This window comes from Colius striatus, chromosome Z (genome assembly GCF_028858725.1).
Source record: "Colius striatus isolate bColStr4 chromosome Z, bColStr4.1.hap1, whole genome shotgun sequence".
Classification (NCBI taxonomy): domain Eukaryota; kingdom Metazoa; phylum Chordata; class Aves; order Coliiformes; family Coliidae; genus Colius; species Colius striatus.
This window is the reverse complement of record NC_084790.1, coordinates 17,171,917-17,184,082: the sequence shown is the minus strand read 5'-3', so window position 1 is coordinate 17,184,082 and position 12,166 is coordinate 17,171,917.

The window sequence follows — 12,166 nt, the reverse complement described above, 5'->3', positions numbered from 1 at the left end:
TATTTCACTGATCCTGACCTAGATGTCGGGTGAGGCAAAATGTAAAAAAGGTCTGAATAATTTGTTATTGACTCAGTGGGGGAAGAAGTAAATAATGAACAGATTGTTGTTGAGGAGCTTTTGAAGTAGAGGGAAAAGAAGTGTCTCACTGTGGATGAGAAATTCATTCTGCTGGTAAATGATGGCCACTGGAAAAACCTTGTCCAACCCTGTGTCCCAGCTGTGGGGCTATCTGGTGGTGCTGGTGCAGTGGTATCTGTGCCACACATCGCCATGCAGACAGACATGAGTGGAGGCACACCAATACACAGGGCAAGCACCACTGGTGATAGGAGGCTCTGCGCCCAAAAAACACTCTGCCAAATGGTTCAAAGTCAGAGCTTCCAAACCCTCTTGCTTTCTAACATTCCTCACTGAGAGTGGGAATTTAGGTGAAGCTGGGTGAGGATTCAGAAGCAAAGAGTCAGTAACAACGGAGCTGTTACTAAACAGGTAATTCTTAATGCAGCTCTGGAAGCACGGGGGATCCTTCCTCCTAATGTGCATGCCATATGGAACAAGCTGAGAAGCATATATACGGAAGATATGTGATCATGCATTATACTCCTGAGAGGCAGTTTACACATTCATTAGTTTTACAAGAAATCATTTACATTTATGTCTGCCTAGTCCTGCATGCATGCTAAATCTATTAGGGTCTTCTGGTAGTTGTTTTACTTTACCCTTGAGTCTTTATGGTATTATTTGGTGGACTTCTGGCTCTTGTCTTCCTTATCTCTGTTTTTGCAGGCTTATCTGCCAAGGGGACCTCTGTCTCCTTTGGTATTCAAGGACCCTAAAACTTCAGATAAACTTACACAAAAGGTTTCACTCTACAAGCAGACATAGTTCACAAGTTAACTATTTCAGATTAAAGTTTGGTTAATGCTTTTTTTCACAAGCCCTGCTGCCAAATTGAGACCCCTTTTTTTTTTTATGTCAACGCTTGGACAAAAGGCGTCGCAGCACCTGCAGCACCTGCAGCAGGAGGTTTCCTGAGCACGGACATCAGGATTTTGAGCATGAGATCCTCCTTAAAACAAACACGCCCAGGAAACTTGCTAAATGAGGGAAAAAGAAAAACGAAACAAACCAAAACAGTTGAACTGGACTTGATTGCTGAGTCAGGATGACATAAAGGTGCTTGAAAAGAATAAACACTCCCACTTCTGAGTCATATGATAAAATCATTTGACTTGACTATCTTAACTCTGCCGATACTGAATGACTTAAAGGGAAAATACACAGTAGTTCTGTGGATTGACAGGCTGAAGAAGTCTATTGGGAATACACTGTGTGCCCAGTAGCTGGGGGTGTGCTGCACATCGGCTCAGACAGGACTTATGGAAGCTGTCCTTCCAATCTCATCTTACTCAGCAGCGAAGCAGGAGAGCTGCTGCACTGACAGTGAAGCTGGGCTGGCATTTTGCACCTGGGCACCTTTGTTAGATTCAGAGCATTACTCTAGGGTTATGGTACTGCTTGGTAGAAGCAGTTCAAGAACAGGCATAGGCTGGCAAACCCCTTGGTTCAGCAGTGTGGAGTGCAGGTGGAGGCTGAAGAGTGTCCTGCACACCATCAGGAAGTCGCATCGACAGTGCTCCTGCACGTCTCAAACACCAGTGGATGCACAGCATGGACTTTCCTCAGCAAACTCTTAGGAGCCCTCGCCTGATGCATACTGTCATATGATAATTCCTCACTGTCATGGTTTGACATGAAGCCATTTCTGGTAAGGAGAACGGGGCTGTAAAATGGCTCCTGTAAGAAGTTGCTCGAAACTCTCCCCAGCTCTGAGTCAGACCCGCTTCTGGGGCTGAGCCAATTAGATACCTCCACGATCACTTTTTAAGAAGAAGCCAGAAAAGGAGGGTGTTTCCCTTTTCTTCTTGTTCTGCCTTTCCTTGTTTACTGGCTGGTGGTGGTGCAAGGAGTGAGGAGAGAGAAGTGACCATGTAGACCCCAAGGTCAGTGAGGGAAGAGAGAAGGAGGTATGCTGGAGCAGAGACTACCCTGCATCCTGCAGAGAGGACTGGTGAAGCTGAGATTTGTTTGCATTTCGTTAAAGACCACACATCAGGGGCAGTGACTCACTTTGTTAAAGACCCCATGCCAGGGACAGCGATTATTCCCAGAAGAGGCCTTGTCCTGTGTGAGGGACCCTGTATTTGCAGAATCTGTAACTGTTGGGAAGAACCCACACCAGAGCAGTTCATTTAGGGACTGTGTCCCGTGGGAGGGACCCCATATTGGAGCAGGGGAAGAATGCCAGGAGTCGTTCTCATCTGAGACGAGAGAAGTGGCACAGAAAATCTGCAGTAGAATAAACTTTCCTTACTTTCCTCTCTAAGTCAAGTACTGGAATCTGTTTTACCTGGAACAGTAATTGGCAGCGAGCCCTCCCTGCCCTTATCTCAATCCACAACATCCTTGATTATCTTTTTTCCTCCCATCTTAGTGAGGGCTCTGCCATCCTAAGGAGGGTGAGGGTGTATGGGAGGCACCTGGCAAGAGACTGTCGTGGTGCTTCTTTGCTGGCTGGGCAAAACCATGACACTTGCAATGCACTTTGTTTGCATTTCCCCTGCTCTGCCATTTTCATCCACTCAGCAGCAAGGCAAGCAGTGAACCTGCATGCTAGTCCCTGCAGCAACAGACACATCATTGGCAGGGCTGGAGTCTTTTTATCTACGCTGTGGAATAGTTTTGATGGCAAACTGCATCACAGGCAATTACGTTTCACTAAAGCTTGCAGGAAGTAAAGCAGTAGCTGTGGTGACTGACAGCACTGCACCCACACTGGCAGGGCTTGTGGATTTGTGTGCTAGAGTGCAGAATGGGAGAAAAATATGGGAGGATGTCTGTGTCTCTACATGCTATTCAGTTCTTCTCAGACCACTATTTTCTTTATCTATTGCAGCTATCTTTAGCCGAGCAGCTACATGGGCTTTTAGCACTTATTTTTCCCCACACAGAGTACTCATTTCACTGTGAGGACGAAGGTTGCTGACTCAGAATAACCTGCTGGCTTGTGCCCCAGGAGCAGAGGGGTGAGCTGGAGCAGGAAGGCATTCAGCAGAGCCCTTGCCACTGCCTCCAGCATGCAAGAGCTGAGACCCCCAACCCATCAGTCTCAGGGTATTAGCCAGACACAGCCCTTGCTGCTCAGGATGAAAGCCAAGCAGAGTCCAGGGTTAATGACCAACTGTAATAAAGACAACTAATGCTACAAAACAGGAAAACAACCAGCAGTTAGGCTGAGAATGTCACTAATGGGTATTTTTCCAGACCTGCTTCAAAGCACAATGACAGGCTTTCAGCAGAGCAATTAAAGCACTGCCCGGAGTGAAAATCTCTCACGTGAACCAAGTCCCTCTGGGTGCTTCAGCTGCAAATCACGTTCGTGTTTAAGGTTCACAGGATGTAAAAAATGTTTAAAAATTTGGGGAATTGAGTTGAGAGGAAAGCATGCACAAAAAATACCTTCTGGCTCTTTTTAAGAGACAGCTCCAGGTATGAGGTGCATTATGGAGAGGTGATGTTCTACTAAACGAGTCTTCCAGAGGAACAGGTAAAACTGCTCATCCTCGTCTCTCCATCTCTGGATGTGACAGCACTGGGTTACACCTCAGTGAAGAAGGCTCGTAGTACCTTGTAGCTGGGGAGAGGATTGGGATCTGCCCAGCTCGGGCAGAGAGCCTAGACCTCTGGGAGCATGCTAGGGTGCTGGGTAGCTGTCCTATGTTCATCTACTATGGCACGACTGGGCAGAGAGCTGAGAACAAACAGGAAGCAAATGACTAGAGGTGGGATCATGTGTAGCCAGCTCCATTTTCTAGAGAAATCTTCGGTTTCTTGCGAGCTATGGGGACTTCCCTCCTGCAGTGATTCATTTGCTGCAGGCAGGTGAGATGAGAGCTGGGGACTCCTGTGCAGCATTTAAAAAAGCAGAAGAGGAAGCTGATGGAGAAAATGCCTTTTTTTCTTATTTTATTTACTGTCTACCAGTCTGCATTGAGCTGGGAGGGCCATGAGTTGTCCTCCCTTTCTAGGAAAAGGGCAGGAGAGGGGAGTCCAACTGTTGTAATCAGCTTTGGTCTCAGAGAGCAGCCCTGGCATGACCTGACATGGCAGCCTATTACAAGTCAGTCCTCAGCATTGGTCACAGGCAGCTTCTCTGATCCCAGAGCAAACCCCAGACCCTGAGCATGCAGGTCAGGCAGGGTGATTTCTGGGGCTACAGGGTCAGATAATGGGAAATGCAGGGTGAAATGCAGAATCCGGGTTCAGGAACAAACTCTGAAGTTCCCCAAAACCTGCTGCAAGAGGTTTGGCTTGGGCTTTCCTCTCTTCTTCACCAGTAATCCCCTCCAGCCAAAAGCAGGACAAACATTTGTCCAGAACCAAGTGTATTGCTGGTGGAGAAAACCATCACTGGCAGTGCCTCAGACTTGCAAGGATCCTCTGTCTTTAGCAAGCACAGTGCAAGCAGTGTCTAAAGAAGCTTCCTGATCCTGTCTCACTGTCCACCTTTAGCAATAACCTGCCACAATCACATCTCTCCTGAACAGCAAATAAAGTTCAGCTTTCAACTCAGAACAAATCAAGAAAATTCACTTTGGAGGAGTGGCTGGTTTGTAAGTGCTGTGGTTTAATTGCAGCACAGCAGCCTGTCCAAATGCACCACATTCAAGGAGAGCCCGCAGCTCTTTCTCTGCCTACAAATCCCTGATGATGATGATGACAGACTGCTCAGTTGAAATAGCACAGCTTCTGTGCTGCAGAGCGCTGACAAGTACTGGGCTTATCACTTGTCCTTGTGGCAAATCCATTTACTCTATGCACTCCAGAAAGAATGAGCAACACAATGTTCTGTCATTTTGAAATCAATTTGGTGATGGTTAAGCGATGGAAAACAGAGACTGAGCAATCTTTATTTATGATAAAGTCCAGCAACATTAGATCTCGAGCACAAAAAAAACCCCAAACAACTAAGCCACTCTTCCCAACTCATTCAAGTAAAGCAATCTTTTTGACTGCAAGAGGCTGCCTTTTCAAGGACCAGACCAAGAAGCAAACTGATTTCTACATGTAACACTTAGCAATTGGGGTGCAAAGAACATGTGAGGGGGAAAAGAAAGAGGCATTTCCATTGACTGCTTCCTCTTCCTAAAGTCACTGTCTGTCCTCCAGCAACTGAACTTTGCAATGAAATGAAACAAGTATCAAACTCCTTTGATCCTTGCAAAACCAAAACCTCAGATACATTGAGGTGTGAGTCCAGCACTAAACACCATGACAAATTCAATAATTCAGGTTTGTTGGAAATTTGCAGTAGGCACCTACTGCAGTTCTTGTTTCATATCCCTGGAGGTTACATCAAAGTTATGTCCTACTTGGTAGAGATCCTGAGGTCATTCCTGGTATAGATACACAGAATAAAGAGAGATTTCAGTTTGCACCTGTAGTATTTTTGCCAATTTTTGTCCCCATTTTGTTTAATGATAACAGAGTACACAGTGGCTAAACGGGCAATATTAACGTACCAAATATAAACCACATCTTTTCCCTCGATTTTCTGGTAAGGATCTTTAGTTTCTGGAAAACCACTCTGTTCCACTCAAGTCACCAGATCCATGCCAGCTAATAAAGAGGGCCGAGTAAGTAAAAATCAAATGCAGACCATAATGTTTTATTATTGAAAACAGGAGAGGGTTTCTGGCCAGATGACAGGAATTTAATGCAGAAATAGCTGGGCACTTCTCATTTCAAAGCCCTGGCCTTTTATCACTGTTTGAATTTCCACCTTGGTATAAACCTGGGAGAGGTGGTTTCTTCTTATAATGGGCAAATCTCTAATTGAGCCAAACAAGTAAAATAGGAAAGAAATCGGGAAAAAGCAAGTCTCTTACTGGGAGTGGAGAAGCGGACTCAGTGAGACTGAATGCAGACATATCTCATACAGGAAGGTGCTGTATTTTCTCCAAATATGCTTCACAGCAACCTTTCATCGTCTCTGTGCGTAGTGGACACTAATTTGTACCTGTGTCAATGAGTAATTGGAGAATCAGCTTCTCCAGGCCTGAATCTGTTTCTTTTGACAGAAAAATGCATGCAACTCAGAGACACCTCTTTTGCTAATATCTCTGTCGAAGAAAGACAGATCAGGGCTGTAGCAGCTCTTAGAGCTTCATTAGGGGCCCAACTTAAATGCCTCCATGCAAATGCATGTCATGTGAGGAATAAACAAGAGGAGTTAGAGATGTGTGCACGCTTGCAGGGCTATGATGTTACTGGCATCACAGGGACATGGTGAAATGGCTCCTGTGACTGGAGTTTGGCAATGGAAAGAGACAACCTCTTTAGGAAGGACAGACAGAGGAGACAAGGAGGGAGTGTCACCCTCAATGTCAGTGACCAGCTGGAGTGTATGGAGCTCTCTCTGGGGACGGATGAGGAACCAACCGAGAGCTTATGGATCAAGGTTAAAGGGAGGGCAGGCAGGGGACGTTATAGTGGGTGTCTGCTACAGGCCAACCAACCACAAAGACTGACTGGTTAATGCCTTCTATAAACAGGTAGGAACAGCCTCAAATTCTCAAGCCCAGATCCTCATGAGAGACTTCAACCACTCTGATATCTGCTGGAGGGACAAGACAGCAGGGCATACACAATCCAGGAGGTTCCTACAATGTTTTGATGGTAACTTCCTTCTGCAAGTGATAAAGGAGCCAACAAGGAGAGGTGCTATGCTGGATCTTTTTCTTACTAACAAGGAGAGGCTGGTGGGGACTGGAAAGCTCAAGAGCAGCCTCAGGTGCAGTGACAACAAAATGGTGGTGTTCAAGATCCTCAGGACTGCCAGGAGGGTGCAGAGCAAGCTTACTGCCCTGGACTTTAGGAGGGCAGACTCAGGACTCTTCAGGGAACTGCTCGATTAGAGTGCCATGGGATAAAGCCCTGAAGTGAAGAGAAGCCCAGGAAAGATGGTTAATATTCAAGGATCACCTCCTCCAAGTCCAGGAGTGATCCATCCCAACAAAGAGGAAGAAGTCAGGGAAAAAACAGGAGGCTGCACAGAAGAAAAAGCAGCTCCTGGATGAACACAAACACAAGAATGAAGGCTACAGAGGGTGGAAGCAAAGACAGGTAGCCTGACAGGAACACAGAGTAACTGTCCAAGCAGCCAAGGATCAGGTTAGGAAAGCTAAAGCCCAATAGAATGAAATCTGACAGGGATATAAAGAGCAACAAGGAAAGCTTCTATAGTTATGTTGATGATAAAAGGAAGACTAAGGAAAATGTGGGCTCTCTCCAGAAGGAAATGGGAGACCTTGTTACTCAGGACATGAAGAAGGCTCTTGAGGTGCTCATGGAGAAGGCTGAGGTGCTCAATGACTCTTTTGCCTCAGTCTTCACCAGCAAGTGCTCCAGCCACAGCACCCAAGTCAGAGAAGGCAAAGGCAGTAAGTGGAGGAATGAAGAACAACCCAGGAGAAGATCAGTTTGAGATCATTTTGCACAGGGTCACGAGGCCTGATGAAATGCATCTGTGGGTCCTGAAAAAACTTGTAGATCAAGTTGCTTATCCACTATCAATCATATTTGAGAAAATAGAGCAGTCCAGTGAAATTCCCACTGACAAGAAAAAAGGAAACATAACCCCAATATTTGAAAAGATAAAAAAGGAAGACCCGGGGAATCACACACCAGTCAGTCTCACCTCTGTGCCTGGCATGATCATGGGGCAGATCCTCCTGGAAACTATGCTAAGGGACATGGGAAACAGGTGATTGGTGACAGCCAACATGGCTTCACAGAGGGCAAACTCTGCCTCACAAATTTGTGGCCTTCTACGAAGGTGTTATAGCATTGGATAAGCGTTGATGTCATGTATCTGGACTTTTGTGACACTGTCCTGCTCCACACCCTTGGCTCTACATTGGAGAGACGTGGCTGTGCTGATAGGCCATGGGGTGGGTAAGGGATTGGCTGATGGGCCACTCAAAGAATTCTGCTCAACAGCTCAGCAACTGGGCTGAGACCAGTGACCAGGGATGTTCCCCAGGAGCCCACTGGCACCTGTACTATTTAACAGCTTTGTCAGGGACATGAGAGTGGGATGGAGGGCACCTCAGCAAGTTTAGGGCTGACACAAGCTGAGTGGTGTGGTAGATAGTCCAGCAGGAAGGGATGCCAGCCAGAGGGACTTTGACAGGTTTGAGAGGTGGGCCCATGCAAACCTTATGAGGTTCAAGGTCCTGCACACAGATTGGGGCAGTCCCCAAAACAAATGCAGACTGAGTGATGAAGGCATTGAGAGCAGCGCTTCAGAGAAGGACTTGGGAGGCTGGTGGACGAAAAACTGAATATGAGCCAGCAACGTGTGCTTGCAGCCCAGAAAGCCAACTGTATCCTGGCCTGCATCAGGAGAAGCGTGACCAGTAGGTCATGGGCGGTGGTTCTGCCTCTCTGCTCTGGTCTGGTGGGACCTCACCTGCACTGCTGCCTCCAGCTCTGGGGCAATCCCAATAAAGAAAGGCATGAATCATAGGATCATAGAATGGTAAGGTTGGAAGGGACCTCCAGAGATCATCTAGTCTAACCCCCTTGCAGAAGCAGGTTCACCTAGATCGGGTCACATAGGAACATGTCCAGGCAGGTCCCTGATGAAGCAAGTCCAGAGGAGGCTGTGAAAATGATCAGAGGTCTGGAGCACTTCTCCTGTGAAGACAGGCCAAGAGAGTTGCGGTTATTCAGCCTGAAGAAGAAAAGGCTCCAAGAGGAGACCCTTATAGCAGCCTTCTAGTACCTAAAAGGGCCTACAGGAAAGCTGGAAAGAGACTTTTTCAAGGGCATGTAGTGGTAGGATGAGAGGCAAAGGCTTTAAACTGAAAGAGGGTAGGTTTAAAGTAGATACTAGGAAGAAATTATTCACTGTGAGGGTAGTAAGGCACTGGAAAAGGTTGCCCAGAGAGGTTGTAGCTGCCTCATCTCTGGAAGTGATGGTTGGATGGGGCCTGGAGCGACCTGGTCTAGTGGAAAGTGTCACTGCCCATGGCAGGAGGGTTGAAACTAAATGACCTTTAAGGTACCTTCTAACCCAGCCCATTCCATGATTATAATAAATGATTCTACTTTTTAGGTGTACTTGAGCCAGGAAAAGTTTACATCCAGGGTTACACACAGTCTTGGGGTTCCTTGCTCCAAGGCTGGTCAGTGTTTAATTCCAGGATCAAATAGTCAAAGGCATCAGCTTAAGAATTTTCTGATTCACCTTTCAGGGAGATCACAGCTCAACAAATAATATTTTGCTACTGAAGGCTTCAGCTGCAGTGTTGAGGCCTTACTTATTGTAACGTTAAAAAAAAGTAATGAGGACTGAGTTGTTTTTACAGGGTCCTGAATGGCTTTATATTGTGTGAGGACTGCAATAAAATGACAGCCTTGAGGCAGGTGTTAGAGACTGCCAAGCACCTCTCTGCCCCAGGTAATGTACATCAGCTGGTTTCCAAACTACACAGCAGCCAAAAGCAACGTCAGCCAACTGTGATTAAAATAAAAGATTCACACACACACAAAAAGCAGCGTGCAGTTCATTAGTCTTTGCTTCCTTCTCTGTTCAAAAAAAGCAAGAGGTCAGTGACCGGTCAATGTAAATTAAGGCTAGAGATCCTCTTGAAAACACTGGCTTTGTTTTGAGTCAACACACACTGAGCAGTTTGTGCCAGCTGCCCTGGAGTTGGCAGGGCTGGGACAGAGATCGCTGAAGACTGGAAATACTCCCAGGTATTGCAGTAATTGGGGTTGTGCTCTACGCTGGACATGTAACAGCCCAGACCTGAGAGCCCTCAGTCTTGCTCTCCCCATTTTGGCTGCTTCAGCAAACTTATTTCAATTCCCCTCAGCCAGCTGTCCATTTGCCTAGGTCTTAACAGGCGCAAGTCAAGCTTGGGATCCCAAAATCCAACAGCAAACCACAGCCTTGCTTTCTGCCCACTCCCACCAGCTGCCAAATAATGCAACGACTCACCAGTTTCAGTACTTAACTGCAGCCTAAAACCAGCATCCTAAATATCATGCCTGGCAAGCCTGGCACCTAGAGAGGTGTAGGGGTGGAGGAGCCTGGTTCATCTCTCCCAGTGACTTGATTTTCAGCAGGAAATGGAAGCAAAGCCATCAAGTAACAGCACATGGAAACAGAGTCAGGCTTCCACTGACATGAGCAGAGAGTCCTCACTGGACCTGTTTCTTTTTGTACATAATTCCCCCCTGGAAAAAAAAACAATGGTTTGCTGCAATAACAGCATGCTCTCTGTTAGAGGCTGTTAATGAAAACTGGGGCTTTATTCCAATCCTGAAAGGAAAGTGAATCAAGAGAGCCCTTAATCTTGTTAAGAGCTCAGAGGACTCCCAAACAGTAATTGGCCTGTCTAGACCAACTCTGTGTCTGGACACTGTTATTGCAGCCTCTCTTGCAAGTGTTGAAATTGGAGTATGGGACCACACAGAAAAAATGAATTTCATTTCTTTATGCTGCATCACCCTACTTCCTGCTGGCAGACTTTTTTTCTTTTGGTTCTTAAAAGAAACAAGCAAACTTTGGCATTTATATCAGTTTCTGTATTGCAAAGTTTCCATACTTTGTAGCTGCTGGGAAAAAGCTGAAACTGTAAGTGTATTAGAAGGAAAATGTTAAAGGGTAAGCCTAGGACAGAAGATGCTTAGCCAGCATGGCTGCCACGCTGGCGCTGCACAAGACCAATGTGAGTGAAGGACCCCTGATGAGATACACGGAAAGATTCAAGTTTACAACTTGAATTTGGGCAAATGTGAATAAAATCTCAAAATCTTAAAGCAGCTGTGACTGAGACAGTATTTCCCTCAGGCCACGGCTGGGGGGCCTCTTTTTGGAGCAGAGGATGTCTCACCTGTCCCTGTGGACTGATGCTTGCTGGATGCAGTGCTGCGGCACAGGTGTGAAAAGCCTGGGTATCAGAAAGCAGATGACCATGCTATAACCCACCAGCCCAGATGGACTCCCCAGGCAAGCCAAATGCAGAAATCCCTGCTTCACTAACACCATCCATCAACACCAGACACAGGGCAGCCATGGAAGGAACTCTGGCCTATCCTTGCAGCAGGGCACCTGAGCCGAGGTAAGGGTATCCATCCCATTCGTTTCTGTTCATAGTAGTGTTGCCCTCATCCAGACGCATCTCTTGTCAGCCCTTGCGTGCACAAAGGCAATTAATGAATGTCACAATTCTCAGAAACTTCTCATAAGTCATTCTGGTGTTGCCAGGAGGAGAAATTGCATGGCAATAAACCAGAATTGTTTAGTTCCTGTCTATTAGACAGAAAAGTAGTAAACATTAACTGCCTGTGAGAATCGGGTGATGCATGTAGATGTCCAGGTCCACTTCTGAGTGGACCCACAAAAAAACCCAAAGCTCTTGGGTTTTTTTTTCATTTGGAGGTTTTCTGGAGGTGGGGCTGTCTGAGTCCTGTAGGATAATCACTGTCACATCCTTTGCCCTCTGTCACATTCGACAGCACCAGCAGCAGTTCACCTTTCCAACAGAGCAGAATGAGAATGCCTTATGAAACAAATGACACCTGCCACCAGCATGGATATACAGTATCATATACATATCAGTATCTCTGCTGCTCAGATTTCTCAGCAGCTTGAGCTAGCTCATGGATAAGTCATACCAGAGGAGAGACTCCTCCATCCTGAGGCTCTGGCTGCGTGGTCCTTCTCCAGCCTTCCTGACATTGTGCAAATCACAGCCACCTCCAAACACATGGAAGAGGCAAGTGAGCAGATCCAAGTCTCATGAGGCAGCTAGCTGGTGGTGTTTCTTCCTGTCTGCTTTAGGGCATCTCAGCACAAGTCCTCAACTTGTTTTGATCTGGCTAGCGATTTTGGTTGCCCTGGTTTTCAGATGCTTTATTATAGGTACCTTCAAGGAGCCTAAGTTTTTCCAGGATGTGGTGAGCATCTTCCCACCCATCCCTGCACTTTAAAATTTATGGCAGATGGACAGGACATAATTGTCAGTTGCAAAAACACAACTGCTTTGAAAACAGTCAGCTGGAGCACTCCTGTAGTGTAAACACAGGC